The sequence below is a fragment of the Larimichthys crocea genome, chromosome VII, assembly GCF_000972845.2.
Source record: "Larimichthys crocea isolate SSNF chromosome VII, L_crocea_2.0, whole genome shotgun sequence".
Lineage (NCBI taxonomy): Eukaryota > Metazoa > Chordata > Actinopteri > Sciaenidae > Larimichthys > Larimichthys crocea.
This window is the reverse complement of record NC_040017.1, coordinates 4246992-4270289: the sequence shown is the minus strand read 5'-3', so window position 1 is coordinate 4270289 and position 23298 is coordinate 4246992. Positions and strand designations below refer to the sequence as shown.

The 23298-nt window shown below is 38.1% G+C and overlaps 1 protein-coding gene across 7 annotated transcripts in view; it reads right to left on the bottom strand.

Moving 5' to 3' along the window:
* The window catches only part of ldb2a (LIM domain binding 2a), an 87790-nt gene that overhangs the window by 41453 nt on the left and 23039 nt on the right, over nt 1–23298 (bottom strand). The gene's annotated exons all lie outside the window — the stretch shown is intronic.

Genomic DNA, 23298 nt, shown 5'->3' with positions numbered 1-23298 from the left:
TAACTTAAATCATGTATTTTTTTTTTTTTTGCCTTGCATCTCCTCTAGAACGTAACTGCATGTCAGAGCTGAGGCAAGTAGAGACAGCAAGAACTGTGATTGGTCAGCTCTGCCTGTGTTTTCAATGCCAGTACAGAGTACTGGCAGCGAAGGCGACATTAATCAAGTTCTCCATTTCAGAAACACATGCACTAGCAAAGACATCTGCAGTGAAAATCCGTTACTTACCATAATCCCTGTTCTCTTTCATAGTGAATGAAGCGCACGTAAACACAACAATCACATGGCAATAAAAAACATTTTTATCTTTGCTCTATGACAGTAGAACCTAACCTGATGGTCGAGATCCATAAGACGTCATGAGAAGAAAGAACAGAAATGTTGCTTCATTAGTACATTTCTGGTCATTTTCTACCTATTCCGGCTACAAATACAACCAGAGAAGGAAGATTCACATTCACATTATAGAAAATAATCAAAGTTTTCATGTGAATCATCTGAATTAATTGTTTAGTTTATAAAATGGCAGAAAATTGTTTTTGCCGATTTCTCATTTTATTTTATTTTTGGTCTCCCTTTGGGGAAGTGTCAGAGAACGTGGCTGAAGAGCCAGAATATTTTCACTTCTAACTCTGTGGATTAAGATTTGTTCTATGGGATGATATGATTTGATCTGTGATGACTGGAGCAGTGGAAAGACTAACCAAGATGGTTTTAGTGAGTTTCATTTTTTACAATATTTAACAAGACAAATAAGCTAGTCTTACTTCAGAACAAGAGAGAATTTTTTTATATATTTATTATTTATATTTAAATATTCCCTTTCTTGACTGAGGAAACCAGAAAACGTTTTGACATTAACTAATTCGGCGATTATCAAAACAGTTTCAGATCAATTTTTTCTCAAGTGATTAATCGACTGATCTTTGCTGCTCTACCTGATTATGTTCAATACATCCATCTGTGCAGTGCAGTACGATAAACTCCAACTCTAAACCAAATAATGGTTACTCTTTATGTCAAGATTACGTCGAGCATTTTCCAAATTAAGTGCGTATTGCAGTTGTTTTAGTGCAAAACTGCACTAGGACAAGACCTCTTTATAGACAGTACGGAGTAGGTCAATTATTACTGCAACCAACAACTCTAGTCACAATCATCATGGCCAGAAGAAATACAATATCTCCAGGAAATTTGTAATTAAATAAAAAAAAAAATCATCTGTAACTTTTATTGTGTTCTGTCTTCTTCTTCCTTGGAGGTTGCAACTAATGTTAAGATGCATAACTGCCAACTACTATGTTGGAGTATGAACCACAAAGCAGGAATAGAAAGAAACGGAAATGCTTCTGAATTATTTACATTAGGACCATATGTGTATAATATCACAACAATATCAACATTTCACATTTTAAATATCACAGTTATCATCAATACCAGTATTGAAAAACTCTTAGTACCGTACATATGGTACATGAGTATTGTATGAAGTCTGTGTGAAACAACAGAACATACTGTACATCTAGTGGCATGAAACAGTGGAGAAAGGGTTAAAAGCAGCCAGCATATATTCTAGAGGCACACTTACACATAGACATACTGGGGCCCACACTCAAAAGTACACACACACATGCACACACTCGCTCAAACACACAACAGAATGTGGGAATCACTGCCCAGAACATGAAATATTCATCAGTCATAAAACTTTAATTCAATCTCTCTCTCTCTCTCTCTCTCTCTCTTTTCTCTCTCTCTCTCTCTCTCTCTCTCTCTCTCTGTATTTCCTGTCATTTTGGGGGCTGCTGTATTCTGTTTTGTGAGGTAAACACTTCCCCCACTGCCCCTGCAACAAAAAACAATAATAGATTTCATTAAAACCCCTTTTGCGCAATTGTCCAAACGCACGAGCCAAAGCACATCATTAAGACGCTGTTACATTACAGATGGAGGAACCAGTGTTCACGTAGTTCAAAATTACATTTCAAAAAAAGAAAGCTTCTGGGTGGCAGAGAGGAGCGGTCCGGGTTAATACTGTGATGCTGAATTTTAGAGGCCCCCTGTTATCAAAGTTATGTCACTCAAACCGTGGAATTCAAACAGACGAGAAAAGTATACTCATACCAATGCCTCAATAAAAAAATCACAAGTATATATGCTTTTATGTTGTATTATCACACTGCAGCAATGACTTTAGATTCAATTTCAAAACCATCAACATTTTAACAACCAAAAGGCAGGACCAGAGTAGATCGAGGCTTGACCAAATTCAAGGCAAAAATGATTTTTGTCCTTTAAACGACTGTATATGATGGAGAAACTATTGAAAAAAGAAACCATCGCATACGTTTTCTTGTGCTGCTCACTCATACAACATGTCTCTTCTAGTTATACTTACTATGTGTGGAAATTTCTCGATTCTAAGATGCATTGCGACGCAGGGACAGAACATAATCAGCAACATACACAAAATGATTGCTGACTAACGTTGATTGTTGATTTTCCGGACTCAGCTAGACAATAAATCTGTTACGTTGCAACGCCATTGTCGTGCATTGAAATGTTTTGCAACTGTTAGGCAAACAATACTTTGGAAGGGGTAGATATTATCAGCGACTTTTGAAAGCTGGGTACATTTTGCATTTGCTGAACAAATCCAACAAATCTGCCCCATAAAAAATGAAATACTTTGGTAATACAATGAATTTGAGGAACCATGTTATCCATTTTCACCTGAGCTGACATCATGTGTCTACTTTGCCATCCAAAGATGAGAGAGGGATAAAAAAACACCCAATTATTGGTTACCAATGTCCCTTTACAGAATTGGTGATATCTGCAACGTCCAGAGAAATAAAAGCCTTTGTACAGTAACTGTGTCATGTGATTCCTGGACTTGTGTCTGACTGACTGTGTGGTAATATAGAAAACTAAGGATATATATATCAAGACGCTTTAAGAATTGTTGTGCATTTGGATTGTTGACAGGTGAATCTTGAAGATTTAAACTAATGCTTACATAATGCTTGTGCGTTGCATAATGTCAAATCATGAGTGAAATTAACCTAAAAGTCAAGAAGAAGCAGATTCTTTGGAGGCGATAAGTGCTTTGAATGTTGTTAATTAGTCCATCAGCCTAATTTTAGATAGACAGGGTTGTTATGTGTCAGTTTATACAAAGATCTTAAACGATACAAGAAAGTGTGAGAAAACAGCACGTTTGCATTTTTCAGAAATAAGACTGACATACAACTGTTACAATACTTGCAATGTAGGCTGTATGTATTTATATGCTGTTGGACATATATCCTATATTTTGACTTTATTGGATAAAAAAATACAGTAAAATCATGTGAGTTCTGCACCTAAGAAAAGCCATACAGCTGTAACAAGGTGGACCAGCCTTTCCTCCCTTGTCTTATAACAGCTAACAAGCTGGGGTCTGAGGGCTGAGTGCACTGCTGGAAAAATTCAACAGTAAACAGTCTTTCCTGTGCACAATGCTGCAAAATGTCACATACATTATTATGTGACTTCAGTGCCACAGCCGCCACTTCCAAGATGGACCTTATGTCTTTCACAGCTCTTCAAAACTGATTGTGTACTTAGACATACATAGAACAATGGCAATAACATCAGATGATATGATGTAACAAGCACGAAAGAGGAATGAATATTCTGAACATCTGAGTTTAAAGCCCCGAGAAATCTGTCTTGAAATAGTCAAAATGCATATACAATATCAAAGTTAAGCGACTCATTAAGCATCCACAAAATCAGAATGAAAATAGACGTTCATAACTACAAGAAAACTAGTCCAAAAAAACAGCTTGTTTTGCTTTTCTGACTATTTTTCAAGACTGTGTAGGCGTGGCAGTCTTGGTTTTATTCACATCTCTCTCAGGAATACAGAGTTAAAGAACTTTATTGCTGAAGACAGAAGGCAGCGGAAAAACATATTTTAGCCACCTTGTTTTAAACAAATGAAATTAGTAAGCTTTAAAGTTGTTGGTGTTTTCCCCTGCTTACAGTCTTTATGCTAAGGTAAGATTTTGGACTTACTTACTTAGGTTCAACACTTATTTCTATATTAAGAATATATTCAGCGCTTTACTTCGGCATCAGACAGCCCTTCCCGACGAGGACCTAGAGCCACGTCCTCTTCAAAGCCACCAAACCAAACTCCTTTGACAAAGACAGTAATTGTCCTAGCAGCATAAAGACTAACCAATACAGTTTTGTTGAGATTTATTTCATGTCTGTTAGCTAATCTTAGTTTGGTAAAAGAGAGAAACTTGAATTCAGATTGTGTATGGTTATATGTTTCTGTTTAATCAGGAAAACAAACGTAAGAATATTTCTTTTTCTGACATTTTATGTTTCATTTTTACACTAAACTTAGCAAAGTTGTCCGTGAGGTTTTATTTTGTGAGAGAACTGATTTTTTCACAAAATTAACTGTGTAATAAATGTCCAAGCATAACTACGCACAATTCACAAAAACTTAAATGACAATATATTGAATCTGGATTTAACCTAATTCGTAATCCTTTTTAGAGGTTTACTGTTCTGTACCTAAGACCCTAAATTACAGTCAGAAGTCTTTTTTGGATCTGGGTTTCCAGTGGCTTTAAAAACTAAACAAAATCTTATAAATATACATAAACTATAGTCTATTTTATCTATTAACCAAGCCTCACATTACATTTTCCAGGTTTTTAGAGGAAGATATAATCAAACAAAAGCCAAGAGAAGCTCTTTCAACACCAGCCGAACACTGCTGGTAATTTAGAGGAAAGGAAAGTCAAGATACTGTATGTCTTTGTCTCGTTTTCTCAACATCTGCAGACCAGTTTCGGCTGAGCGGACCTCTATCATTTTGACTTTCCCAGCAGAAATCTGTGAGGGAGAGGAAGAGAAAGATAAGGACAAAAGTGTAACAAGAGGGAGAAAAAAAAGCCAAATGGAAAGGGAGAGAGAGAGAGAGAGAGAGAGAGAAAGAAAGAGAAAGAGAGAGAGGGAGACACAGCTCCAGTCACCCTCATCCAACCTCACGCCACGCGTGGATGGTAACTGTTTGGCCAGAGAGGAAAGCAGGAGGGAAAAGCGAGGATGGGGGGAGGGATGTGGGGGAGAATCGGAAGTGTTGGGGATAGAGGGAGGTATGTCCCCCCGAGGCCAGCCCTCATCCCCTTTTCACCTCCATCCATAATTCAACAGGGGCCACCCCCCCACCCCCAGATGCACCGACCCCCAGGGCGTAGATCCGTAGGGAGGACACAACACGCAGAGGAGGAAGAAACAAAGCCCCCCCCCCCCATCACCACACCGACCACCACACGCACCGCAAACAGTGAACCGAATAGTGTAACACTGAAAAAAAAATGCCAGAACTCAGCAGTGAGCTGCATCATTTCCGCCATAAGTTCAAGTCAAACTCCGTTCACATATACCGTGAAGGACAAAAGTAGAATCATGGCACACGGCAGGCGCCAAACACTTGATCACGGGATCCTCATAGAGTGAATTAATAGCTCAAACAAACAAACACACACACACACACACACACACACAGGAGTCTGTGTGTGACTCAGACTCCTGGTGAGCCAGAATCAATGGTAATGAGCATCGCTTTGCACTGTTTGGCCTCTGATAATCGAGCTCTGATCTAAAAGTGGCAGCGATACCTGCAAGGCTCTCAGCAGCTCACCTGACGGAGGGGGGTGGATTATTGTTATTGAGAAGGGGCACATTATAAGGAGCCACTGTCTTTGTACTTAATTAAATTAATCAATTCTACCTACTGTAAGACCAAAATTTTAAAAATTAAAGAGCGTACCCTGTTGCCAGGTGAGTTTTTAAGCGACCTTCCCTAAAAAAATAAAAGCACGCTTTTTGCATCAACAAAATAATGTAATGTTGACCTAATCGCATTTTCTGTCAGCATAATCTCTACAATATCTGCTTGAGTTTAACTCATGTTTAGGGTGATATGGGCCTAAAAATACAATCTGAGAAGGCCCTTCTTGTTACGAGGGGTAAAATAAGTAGATATGGCCTCATTACAAAGAGTCACAAGCATGTATGGTGTACCGGCAAGCTATTTACGATTTTGCCTCTCACTGACACGCGCACTCATACACCAACAGCAGCAGGCTACCAAGGCGAGGTGCTGGTCAAATCATCAGGAGCAATTTGGTGTTTGGCACCTTGCTGAAGGACTCTCTCGACATGCTGACAGGAGAAGCTGGTGATCCAACCGCCAACCCTGCGGTTAGCGAACAACTCAATCTGCCTGCTGAGAAACAGCTGCCCCGTTAGTTGAATAAGAAAGCATTGTTACAGTATTTTTTTTAGTCAGAATATAGCACAAGATAAAATACACCTATGGTGCAAGAATTGGTACTACGAGCTACAATTGAGTGATTTTCGTGCCATTTATTTTCCAAAAGGTATATACAAAAGAATGAGCCAACAAGATGAAAAAGTAATTTTTCATATCATTTTGTCTTGTGAATTTCTCATCTGATCTGCAGAGCTGCCATTGTGTGTGTGTGTGCGTGTGTGTGTTGAAAGAAGAGTTATTGAGAGATGAAAAAGCGCCACATAAACATTTAATACCTTAAGTAAAGCAGTGCAGGCCCTTTCACAGACTATGGAGACTGATGGGTCTCCACCATACTGTATTATATATAAATATGGATTTCTCCATGTGTCAATAACTTTGCACTATGAACGTGCATTTCAGAATGTGTGTGTTTGCGTGTGCACTGTACGTGTGTGTGTTTCTGTACATATGCCGGCACTTCTTCTACTTCTTCTTTGTATTTGAGAGCAGGTGTGCCTTCACTCTGATTACCAGCACTCTTTCGCCACCTCTCTGTGTTTGTGTGTCAGCATGTGCTTACTCTTGCTTTCTCTGTGTGTATGTACAGGATATGAGTGTGTGTATGTGCACATGCCAGTATGTATATATGTGCATAGTGCACATACGGCGCACGTTTTCCAGGTGGAATTTTTCTTTCACTCTCCAGCGTGCGGAAGAAAACGCTATTCATTATTGATCAAACTTTTCGCTCTCTCTCTCTTAGAGCCCATCTTGTTGACCTCTCTGGAATGTTCTACTGTTAAAAGCTCATGTTGCACTTCACTCTTCATTTTTTCATGAGCCGCATGTTTGTCATCATGACTTGTAGACAACATTCACAAATTCCGTTTAAGCAAAACAAATCGCAGATGTTTTGGGTAAGAGACCTCATGGGGAGGCTTCCCCGGGATACTTTAAATGAAATTTCATCTTTATTTAATTTATTACAAACTGAGTTCAAAACAATTTGCAAACAAGACGACTAAAATAGTCTCAGTGAACACAGCCATTTACACTTTCTTTGAAGAAAACATTGTCTCATTATCCCTCCCCCAAAAAACCCCACAATGTGGATTGAATGTACTAAAAAATTCTTAAAAAACAGAAACGTATAATGTATATTAGCCTTTATTTAGTCAGCTATTAGTACACGCAATATTTGTTTTGAACAAGATCATCGAAGTAAGCGCGGTCTTCATTTTGGAACGCAATCCTTATTTCTGTCAATTGAAATTCTCACCTCCTACAAACTGACTACATTAAACATCTAACAGCCATGCAACACACATGCAGTAAGGCTGAATGTACATGTTTAGATACATACTCATGTGTGTAACCATTACAGGTTGGGAAGGGCAGACAGAGGTTGAGGGAGAAAGAAGAGGAAGGGAAAGAGTAGATGAAGGAGGAAATGTGGAAGAAGAAGCAAGGAAGGAACGACGAGGATACGAGTGAAAAGACAAGATGAGAGTTGAGCAGAGAAAGAGGAAAAGAAGGGAGAAAGAGGAGGAGAATGTAGAAGAGAAAAAAGATGGAGAGAAAGGTGAGGAGGAAGGAGGAATAGGCGGAGAAGAGGATGGAAGCAGAGGAGGGCTGTTTGTGATATCTATTGTTTCTCAAACTGGAAGGGGAAGCTGGTTTTGTTTTGCTCCGGGGCACACACAGTGTTGAGAAACAGGAAGCCAGAGGACCTGCCCATCCTCGCGGACAGCTGGTGCCCTCCGATAGCTGTTCCCCCCTTCCTGTTAGCCACACACAATGGTTCCCACCCTGATCCAGGCCAATCCTACCCAATCCTACTGACTATTCTCCACGCAGTCTGTATACACGCTTGAGCATTTCATTACAAATGTACTCCTAACTACAGATGATATCATATTAAAGGAGCTGTGTTTTTATGTAGGATTTAGGGTTTCCCACCTCGCCATATCTAAGACTAAATAACTCTCATATATTAGATATTAAATAGATTCCAAGTCAGTTTTTGTCAATATAATGAATAAACAGGTAACTAACTGGTTATTTTTGAAGAAAAAACACAAAATAACAAGAGATAAATAAAAAAAAAAGCTGCTGTTGATGCCCTGAAAAGTAGTTTGTTGGTGCTGGCTAGGATGGAGGGGCTCTGAGTGAGGCGCTCACTGGACTGACATTACATGAGAAGATGCAGGGCTGAATCTCCAGCGTTTATGAAGTCATACGCAAGTTGAATTAATTGATTAATTTGTAAAAAAAAACAGCCATCAAAGCTTGCTTGTCTGCCCTGGCTGGTGACTTTTTAGCTCACTCTGATGGGCACTGGGCACCTCTCTCTTGCGAAATGCACTCAGGCTTGAGCAGCTAATGCTCATTGAATACGTCCGCAGCATATTGGATCGACGCACATCACATTTTACCCGGCTGGCAGCAACGTGATTTTTGGCTGCAAACCATCGGACATGGCACCCGGGTGCTCTTAATGTGGCACAGCATAGTGTTAGTACCACTACTAAACTGAAGAGTAGCATCACACAATGGGTCTGTTGTCTGTCTGGAGGAAATGGTCCCACAGCGAGCTTCATTTAGACTGCTAGCCAGTGAAACCTTGAGTGTGTATGCAAATTAACTTATAGACTGACACAAATCTGTAAATATTTTCACCCGCTCTGTTTTACACTGTTCATGTAGTCGCTCTAACAGGAACCAAACTGTATTTCAGCACTTTATTGGCTTATTGCGGTAGCAGTGTAGTCAGCCAATTAGTGCTGAGAAATTACAGCAGAAATCCCAAAGTACAGTAGAGAATTTAGAAAGTGTGTCACCATTACATAGTTTATCTACTGGGGCACTGACAGGTTTGTTCAACTTTAGGATATTCTGCTCTCCTTACAATTAGAAATAAAATAGTATAGAATTACAGTAACTAATGAAAATAAACAAATCAAATGATCAAAATGCAGATTGTATATGTTATGTATTTATGTTTTTAAAAAGTTGTTTGAACTTCAGTATCCAGCTGAAATATCTAATTATGGTCAGGCTATGCTACATCCTACAACAACTTTCCTTTTATTTAGTAGATTTATGTAAAGCTGGCAGAAGTCAAAGCACTATACCTCCTGTTAAAGACAGGATGTTCCCTCTTACAGGAAAGGATAAATGAGTGAATTCTTTCTTTTCTCATTTTATTATATAATATATTTAACTTATAACACATTAGGAAACATGGGGAATATAATTTATCATATTATTTTCATCACTTCCCACACAGATGATGTGCTACATACATGCAGGCTGACTTTAGACATCCAGTTCTACTTTTGAGACATAAGCACAGGCCAGACGATGACTGTAAAAATGTATTTTGTATTTCAAGGATGTTGTTTATTTTTTTAAATACTTGCCATGCTTTCTCTAGTGATAACTTGTTTCAAATTCTTCAACTCTGCTATCATTGTAAAGAAAAGTTTTTTTTAGCCATTAGTCATATGTTGTTAAAAAAAAAAGTCCAGGACACTTAATAGGACATTTTTTATGGTAAATTATGGGCCCTCCTGCCAGCGGCTAAACGTCATAGCTCATTGCTTCACTGTCATGCCCATAATCCCAATAAGGAAAGGACCTCTCGGATGTTATTGCTATAGAAACTAGGTCGGGTTCAAATCCCTTTCAGATAAATGTGGAACTGGAGAAACTTAACATGCTGTTTTCCAAAATTAGTATTTATTCTACGTACATGCAAACAAACTGGAGGGCTACTGCTTGAAAACTGTGAAATCTGTTCTGTCGGTGTTTCATTTGTCCTCCACATGCTTTGTTGTTTGTAGTTTGTTGAAAGCACTCAATAAACAAAATTGACTTGGTGCAAGTGAAGTAATGGCAGACAATAATATTTTTAAGGAGACAGTCCTTTGTTTTGTTTTGTTAAAAATGAATTGCAGGTGCCTCCTAATGTGCTTTACTTTCATGCCAGCAGGCTTTTTGTGCAAGAGTAGGCGTCAATTATTTTAGATATTGGATATTGTTTTAGAAGGAAAAGGCTACGATTCCCGGCAGCCTCAGAAGAACCCCATTATGTCTTTAAAAGGCCTATCTCTTTCTTCTCTGGTCAAACAGTCCAACAAAACCACTGCTCACGTCTGCGGCTGTACATTTTCATCAGACTCTTAGATAAAATGCGCACTGTGCTTACACCCACAGATTCACGCATACTGCATTAAGAAACCGTCGGGAGAATAACAGAAATCAAAACTGTATTCACATTAATTTGAGCCTCTATTATTGACTGGCATGACTGCAAAAGGTTGATTAAGAGAAGAGAAATATAACGGTGATGGACTTTCACTTCTGCATCACACTGTCTTTGTTTCTTGGTCACCCTGAGGTGACTATGGTGGTGCTTCCTAACTATTTTAATTGCATTAACATCATAATTTCAGGCAAAAAAAAAGTTACAGTGTATGTGATGTAATATTCAGAAATAGTTTTCCAGCTGGTATGTTTCCATAAACTCTGCACGCATAAAAGGAAGTGACTCATTTAAAATATTCATTATCATAAAATGTTCAATATACTGTAACAAATTAAACGTCAAAATATATTGAATTATTTATTATGCACATACTTGAAACATATGATTGAGATAGTAAGAGAAGAAGTGCAGTATGTCTTCATGGTTAAGCTCTCATATTAACTGTCTATTTTAATTGTTTTTACAAAGGTTACAAGCAGCAGCAAGAAGAAAGAAAAGAAAAAAAAACATAAACCAAAAGGAAAAAAATGTAAGACAGGAACACGTCTCTTTTCTTTTGTCTTGCCAATACATTAATGGGACCTGATAGGGGGTTGTCAGCTACATACAGACAAGGTGCTACTGCCTCTTGTCATGGGAATTTAAGCGACTGCTTCTGATAATTGTCGGTGCCTTTAAAATGAGACGGCCTAAGTCAGACACGGTAAGAGGCTGATTAATCATTTTCATTCCTCGGAATCTCGATTCTATGATCAAATAAACATCCCTTCCTACTTTTTGCTTGACAATTTGAAGTAGCCACCGCCGTGTTAACCTTACTTGACTCTAACTCAGACCTGCCTCAACTCAGACCTCAGTGGCATCTCGTCTGATTGGTTGCACAAACCACACACAGAGAATAGAGGAGGCCAGTTGCAGAGACAACAGTGACAGGCTTATCGGCGGGTGAAAAATAGACAGAAATAGTAAAAGTGTTCCTGTCCAGGCACAAGCTAAACAATCAACTGGCCACACTCATTGTCTTAATTGTCATCAGGGAGACATGTAGTTAGAAAGTGTCGACAATAAACAATAACAACAATAAAAACAACCCCAATAATTACACCCAAAAATGTACATTTGTACTTTAGCTTTAAGTCAGAAGAACTGCAAACTAATGGTTAAGAAATAAACTGCTTTCCTTGACTGGAATATTGGTCTCATGTAAGAGGCCTGCAGTGGGATTCGGATCTCACATGTCCTACTCAACCTCACATCGATGTTGTGCATGCAGGATTTTTAATTACGTATGTGAAGCAGGCGCTCTAACTATTATTTCTATTATCCATCATTTTCTAAATGTATCCATCCAAATGAAGTTGTTTTATCTATATAATGTCTGAACACAGTGAAAAATTCCAAGGTTTCCTTAAATGTCTTGTTTTGTCCACAACTCAAATGTATTCAGTTTACTGTCATAGAGGACTAAAGAAACCAGAAAATATTATCATATCTGAGAGGCTGGAAAGATGGAACAAATCTACTAAACTAATCAACTGACTAATTGTCACAGCTCTCATCATTAACATCATGGATGTGCTGAAGATTACAGAACCAAATACAGTTTCAGTACATTTTCTTTAAACATCAATACCATCAATACTTAAAATAGTATACTGTTACTATTTATTGGACTGCTTGGACTGACATCTGACCATACACCATCTTATTTTATTTCTTTATGTCTCAGATTGAAATAGCATTTCTTTCCATTTAGAAAAAAAAAATCTGTAAGAGCTACGTGCGTCTTATTTTCCCTGCAGGATGGGCAGAAAGCGTTTCCGAAGAATGCATTGTTGCAGGCGAGCGTTCAGAGCAGAGATTGTGAATCTGAGTGAGCAGGCGGTAATGGTCAGACTGTGGCGACCTCTGGTCGAAACTTACTGATGGAGACAGACAAAGACTTTTCTATGTTCCCACAGAATGAAATAAGCACCTAAGACTGTCACACGGCTTGATCAAAAACATGTGCTGTGTGCGCTTCACAAAGCTGGTTTACAGCTCAACTGTGATTCAGAAACTGCCTGTATCCAAGGCCAGAGCACAAACTTCTATAACACAGGGTTAGAGACGCACAACTTAGATTGGCAAGCAACAGGAAAAGGGAACATCTTTGTATTTTTTTTTATTTATTTAAAAGCAGCTTCATGAACAACAAGATGGAACGTCACATGGCTTCACATCTCTAAATACTTGTGAACCATTTTCATCAAGACTTCCCTCTTAAAGAAAGGTCCATTATAAAAGTTGGAAAATTTTGCTGATTAATCAAGTTGTTTGACAAAAAATAATTGGGTAAGCCATTTTTCGTGTTAAAAGGGTTCAACTCTCTCTTCATTTTTCAGTTTTGTATGATTATAAATTAAAATTTCTTGGTGGTCTGACAAAATAAGTGATTTGAAGTCATCACCTCTGGCTCTGAGAAGTTGCGATGGACATTTTTCACAATGTTTGTCATTATGAAGACTTAAATATTTATCAATTAATGGAAAAGATAAAAAATAATGAACAGAAAATGAAACATTAGTTGCAGCCTTGGGCTAAAGTTATTGTGGATAGTGAAATAGCTTTAACGTTGCATTAGATGTTTGTTATTCAGATATTGCAGACCGCTGAAATGATTTTGCACGATCAGACAGATTTCTCCACCCTCACACATCTTTCCTGTGACTCACTGTTTGTTTCTCGGAAGGGTTTGCTGTCATTCAGTCCTCTTTCCTACTCTCTGCATTCCTCTCTTCATCATTCTCTCTTTGCCCAATACATTTAAACACACAGACGCTTGATTAGCACATCGTCAACTGTCAGAAATATCATGAAAATACCACAATCGTAGTTTACAATAGATGGCAGTGTCGAACTGTCCAGGAAGAGAACACACAGAAAAATGTCATGGTTACATATTTTGGTTGAAATCTATAATTTCTCTTGCTCCTCTCTTTCTCTCCGTCTCTCTTTGTGGCCGATCCAGCGCTGTGGTTCCCAGGCTCCGCTCGACTGTCAATCAGCAGCAGCCTACATCTCAGCGCTGCAGCTGAGCCAGGGCCGCATCATCCCGCCTGCCAATCACCGCTCTACACCTTCAATCCATCCTATCCATCTCTCTGTAAAGCTGCTTCGCACACCACCTCCACCACCACCACCACCACCCCTTCCCCTCCTCCTTTCAAAAACAACCCCCACCGCGGAAAGCATCAAGACTCCCCTTTAACTCTCAAACCAACACACATTCACTTAGACATGCACGCGCAAACATTCACCGTCTCTCGGAACAGACAAAACACACTCACAATAAGATACAGATACGGAGGTATAGATACACACGCATACACAAACAGACAGGCAGGCCGACGCTGCACCACTCCCATACCTTCATTTGGGACTCCACCTCTCCTTCTCTTCATTCCACTACCCAATTCAATAATACAGCCCCCCTCCAACAAGCCCTTCCCTGAACCCTCCGCTGTCAATCTTTTATTCAACAGAAAGAGAGTCAGATCACAGCAGAACTCAAGACTTATCCTTCTACCTCAGACCTCCGTTCAGGATCTTCCACACAGATACTGTGTTAACGAGGTCTGCAGACATTTAGATTATGTTTAGGGCCATGGTAATATGTTTTAACACTGGACTGGCAACATCATTTCTATATGTATGTCTTGACTCAGAGTGGCCATTAACATCATTACAAGATCATGCTGAAAGGACACAGTGGGTACCATGTGTGAATGGGCTTCACTACACTACATATAAACTTAATTACATGGACTTGCTGTGTTAAGGACACATTTATGATTAGCGAATGAGGGCTTTGTGGTTTATTGTAGTTCAGAACTGGAGACCTAATCAAAAAATTTTTTAAAGCTGCGTTCATATTTTTTTTATATTATGTGAAAGAGGTCATTTGTACTGATGAAACCGCAGAGAGTTTTCATGCAATCCTTTGTTTCATTTAACAGAACGTTCACTGTATGGTTCAGTCGATCCCGTTTCCACCCAAGAAGCTCTGATAAACCCGCCGTACGCGACTCAGACGTTTAGCAACTGCCTGGTGAACACAGCGGAGCCTTTTAGCACCTAAAGGTGGTGGAGACCAAAAAATATTGGACTGACATTTTACAGGTAGTTCAGGAAGGATGATGATGTTGTTTTGTGTGTGCTCGATATGTAAGTAGGCAATATTTTGCACATGCGATAACACGACCAAGCAGTAACATGAAACGACTGTGTAATGATGTTTCAGTTCTCAGACACTTTAAATCTGTATAGAGCACAACATGTATGCTAACTAGTTGGAGGCTTATCAGCAAGCTTTTTGTTTAGAGATCACTTTTGTTTTGGGTCTGTTACAGTTGTAGTGGCTAAATACAGTTGTAGTTGCTAAATACATTTCTGTTCTCTGTTTGCAGCTTGCAAATTATATCTGTATGGAATAATAGCATCTGAATCAATACGTTGTGTAAAATGATTAATGTCTTTCTGTAGAAGTTTTATAAATAGGGCTACATACAGGGAGCTGGTCATTACTGCAGAGTATGCCCCTGATGTGAAGCAGCACGTCTTTCACTGAATACAAGACTGACGCATAAAATAAACCTTCAAAATATCACATGTGACTAAGATCTGCTGGTGTTTGACCGTATAAATAAAACGGACTGAATTATGACTTGCTAAAACAAGCTTGTTGTTATAGAAAGAATTTATCACATTTCCATCTGGACATAATGTGTTTACTGATTAAAAACTTCCCGGTTTTTATTCACAGCACCGAGTGTGTTCCTTGTTAAGCTTACTTCATGGCTGAGGCAGTTTGATTCATCCCTTCACTCGTATTAAAGCTGCTTGCCTGTGTTTTCCTCCTCCTCATTATGTCCTCATGCTTGCTTAAAGATTATTAGCTGCGGTCATTTTATCGCTGCAATTATTGCGTGCTGCAATGCAAGAATAACTAGATGAATTGTAAATGTGTTGTGAATCACTTTCGCCGTTTGCCCTGAATCAGCCCACTAAACATGCAGAGTTTTCCCACTCTTGTTTGAACTACTTCTAAAATGAGCCTTGCTCTTTGATTGCATCATGGAGTGCAGCTTTCATCAGATGCCTCAAAGATTGCAGAGCCAGACAAGGTACTGGGGCGAATGTTAAGGCCATGGCAATCGGGGGTATAATTAGATAGAGTTCCTGAATATTTGGTGTAGAAAACAATAATTGGCCAACACCAATGGAGAATTGTTTTACACACATACAGGGGTATGCAAATATGCACCAAAACTCGTCCCCGTCCAAAGATGAAATGCGATGCCACCAAGTACACATTAAAAATATAAACTTTCATCAAAGCAATATACTGTCAGAGCAACAAGGCTTTAATAAATTTTATTTCCAAAGATGCTATAAAATATTATGACATACTGGAGACTACAAATTGTCACAGCTCACATTTAGTGCTCTTCAGATCTTTGCAAGAACAAGGCGAGGCAAGAAATAATGCAATCTGTCTGGATAAGCCGCTTATGTCGTCTTCTGACATGGTTATTGTTACTGATACATGTAGATTACAATTATACACAACAGAAGATCGGGTGAAGTTTGCTTTTCATTAGTGACACAGGGTGGGAAATGATTCAGACAGCAGCCACATGCACTGCCTCTTAAGACAGTCAAATCTCTGCCCTTTTACCAAACCGTCATTTGAAGACTTCCTATCTGTCTCCAGTTAGCCGTGGAACAGTAAAATAACTAGGTAGATTTTTGGATATACTAACCACAGCAGCTAATGAAAGGTACCCTGCATTTGAGATTTTAAAAATAAACTACTTATCATTTTAATTATCAATTAATCTGCTGATAATTTTGTGATTAATCAAATAATTGTTCAGGTAAATGTCAGAAAGCAGTGAAAACTGCCATCATTTCCTCAGCCAAAAGTGCATTTTGAAATAGTTTGTGGTCCAAAACCAAAGGTACTGAGTTTAGAATGAAATACAATAGAAAAAGCAGTAAATCCTCGCATTTGAAAAGATGGAACAGCTAACCATTCGGAGAAAAACACAATCAATGAGCCACAAGAAAAGCACCTTTAGAGTGTCTATCTAATGTAAAGTAGCAGGCACAATAATTTTAAGTGCCCAGCAATACAGTAAATATCAAACACTGAATATAAACTGATACTAGTTCCTCTCTTTATCATAGCTTCAGGCTGAGGCCATAACTGTCATTGGTTAATCTGTTGATGATTCTTTTGAATAATTGTTGAAAAATGCCCATCACAAGATCCCAATAGCCAAAAGTGGTGACTTCAAAACAGACGATGATTTTAAACTGAGAAAACAGAAGACAGAGAAGACAGAATCAGTGAATGATTGACATTTTTGCTTAAACAAGTAAGCAGTTCTTATTTCATTGACTGTGTTTCTGTGTTTGAAAACATGTAGAAATTGTTTGCACAACCTAAAGACACACTGAGTAGGATTTATCATGGTTTCAAGCAAGAGTAGGAGACATGGGGGTTAGATAAACAGGCTTGTGTCCATGATGTTGCTCTTGTGAATCACACAATCACAAGGAACATATACTGTAAAAATACTGTGGGGACATACACACAGTGCAAGCTCTCTTAACAATTTCAATAGACATACTGTTTTGCTTTTTGGTGTGTGACAGACTGAATCCCTAGTTTTTATGTCCAGCAAGAAATTCAATACATACTAAATAGGGATGCTCCGATCAGCATTTTTTGGGGCCGATCCGACCACCGATCACAGGAATCATAAATCTGCCGATACCGATCACAGAACGGATGGGAGAATAATAATTCTCCATGTCCTGTATTTACAGTCTAGCCTTGTGCACCACTTAAAATGGTAAAACCATTTGTACCAAGATCTTTATGTACCACAAACAACTTTTATTTGTGTAACAGTAAACATTGCATGCTCTGTCAAGAGCAATACGTAGATGAAATACAAATAAAAACTTTACTTGCCTTACTCCCCAAGTAAGGAAAAAAAAGGCTTCAAAGTCATTTTAAACAAAAAGAGTTAGTTTACTGCCACTGGCATCGCTTAATAGCCCTTAACTATAAGTTCTCAAATGTCGGATGAGTTTAGTGGTATTAAGTAGTCGTTGTTGGTTTAGGAATCTCAGCATCACATACACTGCAAAGAGAGGTTTAAATCTTTTTCGGAAACCATGAAAAAATTCCAGACCGGTGAACTCATCCTTGCCAGCCTTTGCCAAGAGAGCGGAAAAACAGTCTCAGGTCATTAATGTCACGTCAAAAAAAAAGTCTTGTTACGTGATCGGCTTTTCTGATCTGCACTTTGAGAGCCCAACCTGTTTAAGGTCCATATCAACCGATAATGATCGGCGGCCGATCGATCGGAGCATCCCTATTTCTAAACATCTGTTAAACTAAAACTTTGTTTATATTAGGCTTTATATGATTGCATTAATTGTTCTGTCAGGAAATAGTGGGGAAATGCCCCATTACACTTTCACTGAGCACGAGGTGCCATCTTCTTTTTCATTCACTAGCTTTGTCCTAGCAACAGTCCAAAACCAAAAAGGTTACAGTATAAAACTAAAAAGCTGCACATCCTCACATTTTGAGAAGCAGAGCAGAGTGAATATTTAGCACCTTCGCTTGATAAATGACTCAAATGATTAACAGATTATCAAAATTGACAAAGTTGACAACTCATTTGATGTGTATTGACTAACTTATCACCCCTGGTTAAGGTTGAAATAAAACTTATTTCATAATACAGAATTAGAGGACGGAAAAGACATTGACAGAGGAAAAGAGGGCTCATGGAAGCTCCAACAATTAACACAGGCATTTCCAATATGATCTATTTCCTTAGAGAAGCCACAATGAATACCAGCTGGAGACGAGTTACAAAACACCTTAACACAGGTCCATGCAATGAAAAAAACAGATTAGGTAAATTGGCTTTTCTAATTTTTCATTTGCTGAACGTTATGAAATTAGAGCACCTCAGACTGGAGTGAAATGATTTTTTTCCTTGTAATTATCGTATAAGCTCCTGTATGACTTAAAAAACATAATTTCATTTCAACAAGGACTGGTGTTTTTACACCTAAACCTCCATACATTATACATTAAGTGTCTCAGTGGAATAATAAATAAATTATGATTGTTTTTTAATGGAATATTAAATAATATTTGAAGTAAAATATGTGTTTTACATGCTGTAAAACACAAATATAAAGACGTGCCCTTTTCATTTGCTTACTATGTTTGATCTTTGTAGATACGAATATTCTCTCAGCTTTAATAATGCCACGTAAAATGTGCAAAAATAAGCTTTCTAATAATAATAAATCCTTTTTACACTACTCCACTGTAACCTTCTAGTCCATACTGCTGCTTACTAAGAGCTTCTTTTTAAACATGTTGTCTCACTCAGTATAACCATTTGAAAAGAAAAATGATATGACCTTTTGTTTTGTTGTAATTCTCCCAGCATGTATGGCTGGCCCTTTTAACCACTGGTAACCACTCTCCACCTACCCACACCCTCACATCTTCACTAGTCAGTGTTGCTCTAACCTGTGTGACAATAACTACATATATCTCGCTATATCGCTTTTCACAGGACTGCAAGCAAGGATTATTTCACAGCAAGGCCTCTGGTGGTCACATTTACATTTTATATGTTAGGCAGTTAGCTGATGCTCTTGTACAGAGTGACTAACAATGAGCGCAGCAAGCAGAGTGAGCTTACATTTCTGGACTGCCAACAGTAAAATTAAAAAAAAAACAAAGGATGCAGGAGTCCAAAGCCCCCTGATAACAGACAGGATATAAATTCCTGTGCTACAAGAGTGATTTTGTATAACAGAAAAGGTGTAGAAAAGGGTTCAGTGAGAAAAGGTATATATATATATATTTTGATGTTTTTCCCTCTAAAAAACAAAATGCTGCAACTGTCAAACACAAGCTACATGCTGAGCCATGTATTTGTATATTTAGATTCTGTGTGCATTTTATCACCACTGTTCACATTATATAGTCACAGTACAAAAACATCCTCGCAACTTACTGTGTGGTGAATAATTTTTAGATCATATTTAGTGCACATTCTGCCTCCACTGCATAGAAATGAATTTAAATGTGCCTACGAGTTCTAGTCTTCGCTATTTTATTCACTGATTTAAGTGAATTCATTTATACTAGCAGACAGTGACATAAGCTTTTTCATTTACTCTCCTTTATGAAGTAAAAAACACTTCATGTGGTTGTATTTCTGCAACAAATCCAAACCAAACACTAAATAACACTGAAAAATGAAACGTATATTTCTTTGTGCTAATATGCAGTTATAAAATTAGAAATTGTATTTATACACTGTCAGTTCGCAATATGCATTACTTGTAGAGCAGAAAGGATTAGCAGATCCATCGATATCAACATAAAATAAAAAGAAATGGATCAATTAAATCAAGTAATTTTTCTGGGAGCAAAAATACAAAAACAATATTGGATCCACCTTCTCATTTTTCAATATTTTCTGTCTTCTATTTTTGAGAACTGAATATCTTTGGGATTTGGACAGGTCATTGGGCTTTGAGAAACTTTTTTGGATTAACAGAAGAATTAAGAAAATAACTGGCAGATTAATGAAAAATAAAACTTCTTTATGTCATTTTTTAATTGTTTCTTTTAGCTGCAACAAAAATAACATTGTGCCAACATAACTTGAAATAGTTGGTATCAACTGAAACTAAAGTGTGTTGCATAGAGCACAAGAGCCTACCATCTGCAGTGGATGATTTTGTGCCTATGTTATCATAACCAATATGTCATTCTCCAAAAAAAACTTTTACATAACCTTGAGAAAGACACTGAAGTCCTCCTACCTGCTGAATCATTGTTAAGCTATTCAGCAGCTGCAGCTAAAATTAACGACATTAATGAGCAGTGGGAAAACGTACATGACAATCACTCACTGTATGATACATTGTCCTGTTGCTTTCTATATATAATGCGAAGCCTTGACAGACAACATCTTCACTTACAGAAGATGTCATTCTTAGTTTTTCTCTTCAGTCATATCCGGAGCTGGGTACATGAGGGTGCTGGATTTTTCCTGGATGATGTGTTTGTGCGTGTTTGTGCATGTGTGTAAGTTAGAGCACCTGAATGTGAATCGAGGAACGCTTGCGACTGACGGTGAGTCATCATCGCCATGGTGTTAAGCCTTCCGTTCCCGAGGGAACAGGGTTACCGTCTCTACACCACTGGGGATTTTTATTTTTACATTTGAAAAGCAAACCAGGGCTCTCTCTCTCTCTCTCTCTCTCTCTCTCTCTCTCTCTCTCTCTCTCTCTCTCTCGTCCTCCTCCATGACTGAGCTGCATCACACACACTAACACACAAACATAGCAGACGCTATACTCACATCTGCTCATTTCAGAGCACCACATCCTTATCTATGTCTGTGTGATATTCAATATGTTTCAGATATCAAAACATGAACCTATGCAGATGAGATGAACGGGGCAATATCACAAACTCAATAACAGCCTCTGCTCTGTCATTTGCCCCTGAAGATAACATACTCGAGCTATAGTCTTGGTGTTTCTAACTTTTTCAGTAGACTTGACGCTTGATTAAGTAGACTGAATCAAGAGTTGAGAACATTTCCAGACACTGCAGGCCCTTTTAGAAGAATCTAGAATATATGAGAATATATGAAATATTCCTATCTGGAAATTTAACTCAAAGCAATTGTTTAACATTTTTGGAAAATACTCTTATTTGCCTAATTTCAGAGTTTTATAGGAAGTTATGGATATCCTGAGAGTGTGTGTTAAATATGGAGCTAGAGCTAGGAGGTAGTTAAAATGACTGCACTAGAGGGTTTGTTACACAGAAACATCTGGAAAGTAGTCAATGGAAACTGCAGACTAATTTCAAAAAATCCTTAAGCAGCTGATTGTTTGATCCATCAATCTGTTAGAGCTGTCAAAATTGCTTGTTTGAATATTCGCTCTTAAAAAAAACACATAGGTTCAAACCATGTGAATATCTCTATTTGCGCATTATGTCAATACCAGGAAGACATAACTACTTGGGTAGGTATTTTAACATGTCTTTGAAAACATACCTACACATTACAAAATAAGAAAATGAACTAATGGCCTATTCCCATAAAACTTTTAAGACCGTAGACCTCTCTCGCGCTCATGCCGTAGCTGCCATCCATTTCTCATAGGACACTGATTGGTCCAAACCAATGGATTCCTGTATGATTCTGTGAGTCCCTCTGTCTTTCAATGGCAGCTAGCCTAGTTCTATCCAAAGCCGAAAAGATAGGCCTACCAATCCTTATTAAAATGCTGTATCAAGTTTGTCTAATCCAAACTCAGATACTGTAGAAATGTAAAAATACCAATATGTGTTTTTAGGTGGAGCTTTAACTATTTCCTGGTAAACAACAGTGACTACATGGACACTTGGCTTTGACCATATGGTGTGGGCAGTTAAATCTAACTTGAAAAACTGGAAAGAGATTGGAAGCAGCTAGCTAGGCTCTGTCCAAGGTAAATTAAATAAATAAATAAATAAAATCCTACCAACACGTCTAAAGCTAAGTTAACCATTTGTGGATTTGCAGGAAGTTACATTGTGTAACAGAACTAATGCCAGTTTCAGTTTCCTCCTTCATATTTAATGTAGGGTTTTTTAATCTTCTATTGATTTTAAGCTGACATGATTTCCAAGATTTATATTAAATTAACAAAAACTTCTTAAGTCTAGCAGTGTACAGTTGCGGTTCCTAAAATATTTATCCCCCACTGTTAATTCCCAGTGAAAGTTCCTTTAACGATATGCTCAATGTGCTTTATCATAGAAACAACATGGATACTATAGATTTGTGTCATGGACATCATCAGTTTTAATAATTGAAATGGTGTTCCTATGAAATCATGTTTTATTCTGTTAGCTTGGTATAGTAGTTGGCTCTTAATACCACAGCACCAATGAGCCTCAGCCACTGTTGCTATGGAGAGGAAGCCAGGCAGAAGTGCATATCTGAGCTGTAGCAAATCCTTTGTTGTTGCTGTTGGGAACAAAACGCCGTATTTGCCAAATTCATCCGAAACAACCCAGAATTCAAAAGTCATTTCAAATGCTTAAGGTTTTAACATGTGTCTCTAAAATGCAAATCATTACCTTAAGCTCACTCTAAGTATCAAACTTAAATTTAGTCTATGATTGGATGTTTCTTGCTAAAATGCTCCTTTGGAATTGTAGTTGACTTAACTCTTTGCATGTTTATATATTTTAAATTTGACTTTTTACCAAAGACATTATATTATATTATAACACACACAATCTTTTCCTTTCTTTTGAGATTCATGTCCACATCCAAATCTTGAAGGGTTCAAACCGACCTAGCAGTGTCTATGCAGAAAATGAACATGACTTTTACATCTGGACCCCTGGAAGCCCGACATGACTTCTCCAACTTCTCTATTGGAAATAAAATATTTATAAGACAGATACGGTATCAGTTGGTTGTGCAGTCTTCTAGGTAAAAAGTGACAAGATTGCAACACACTTGTCATAAAAAAACGCCATTATGATCTTGTACAAAAGCTGAAAAGTGTCTCAATACAGAGATACCTA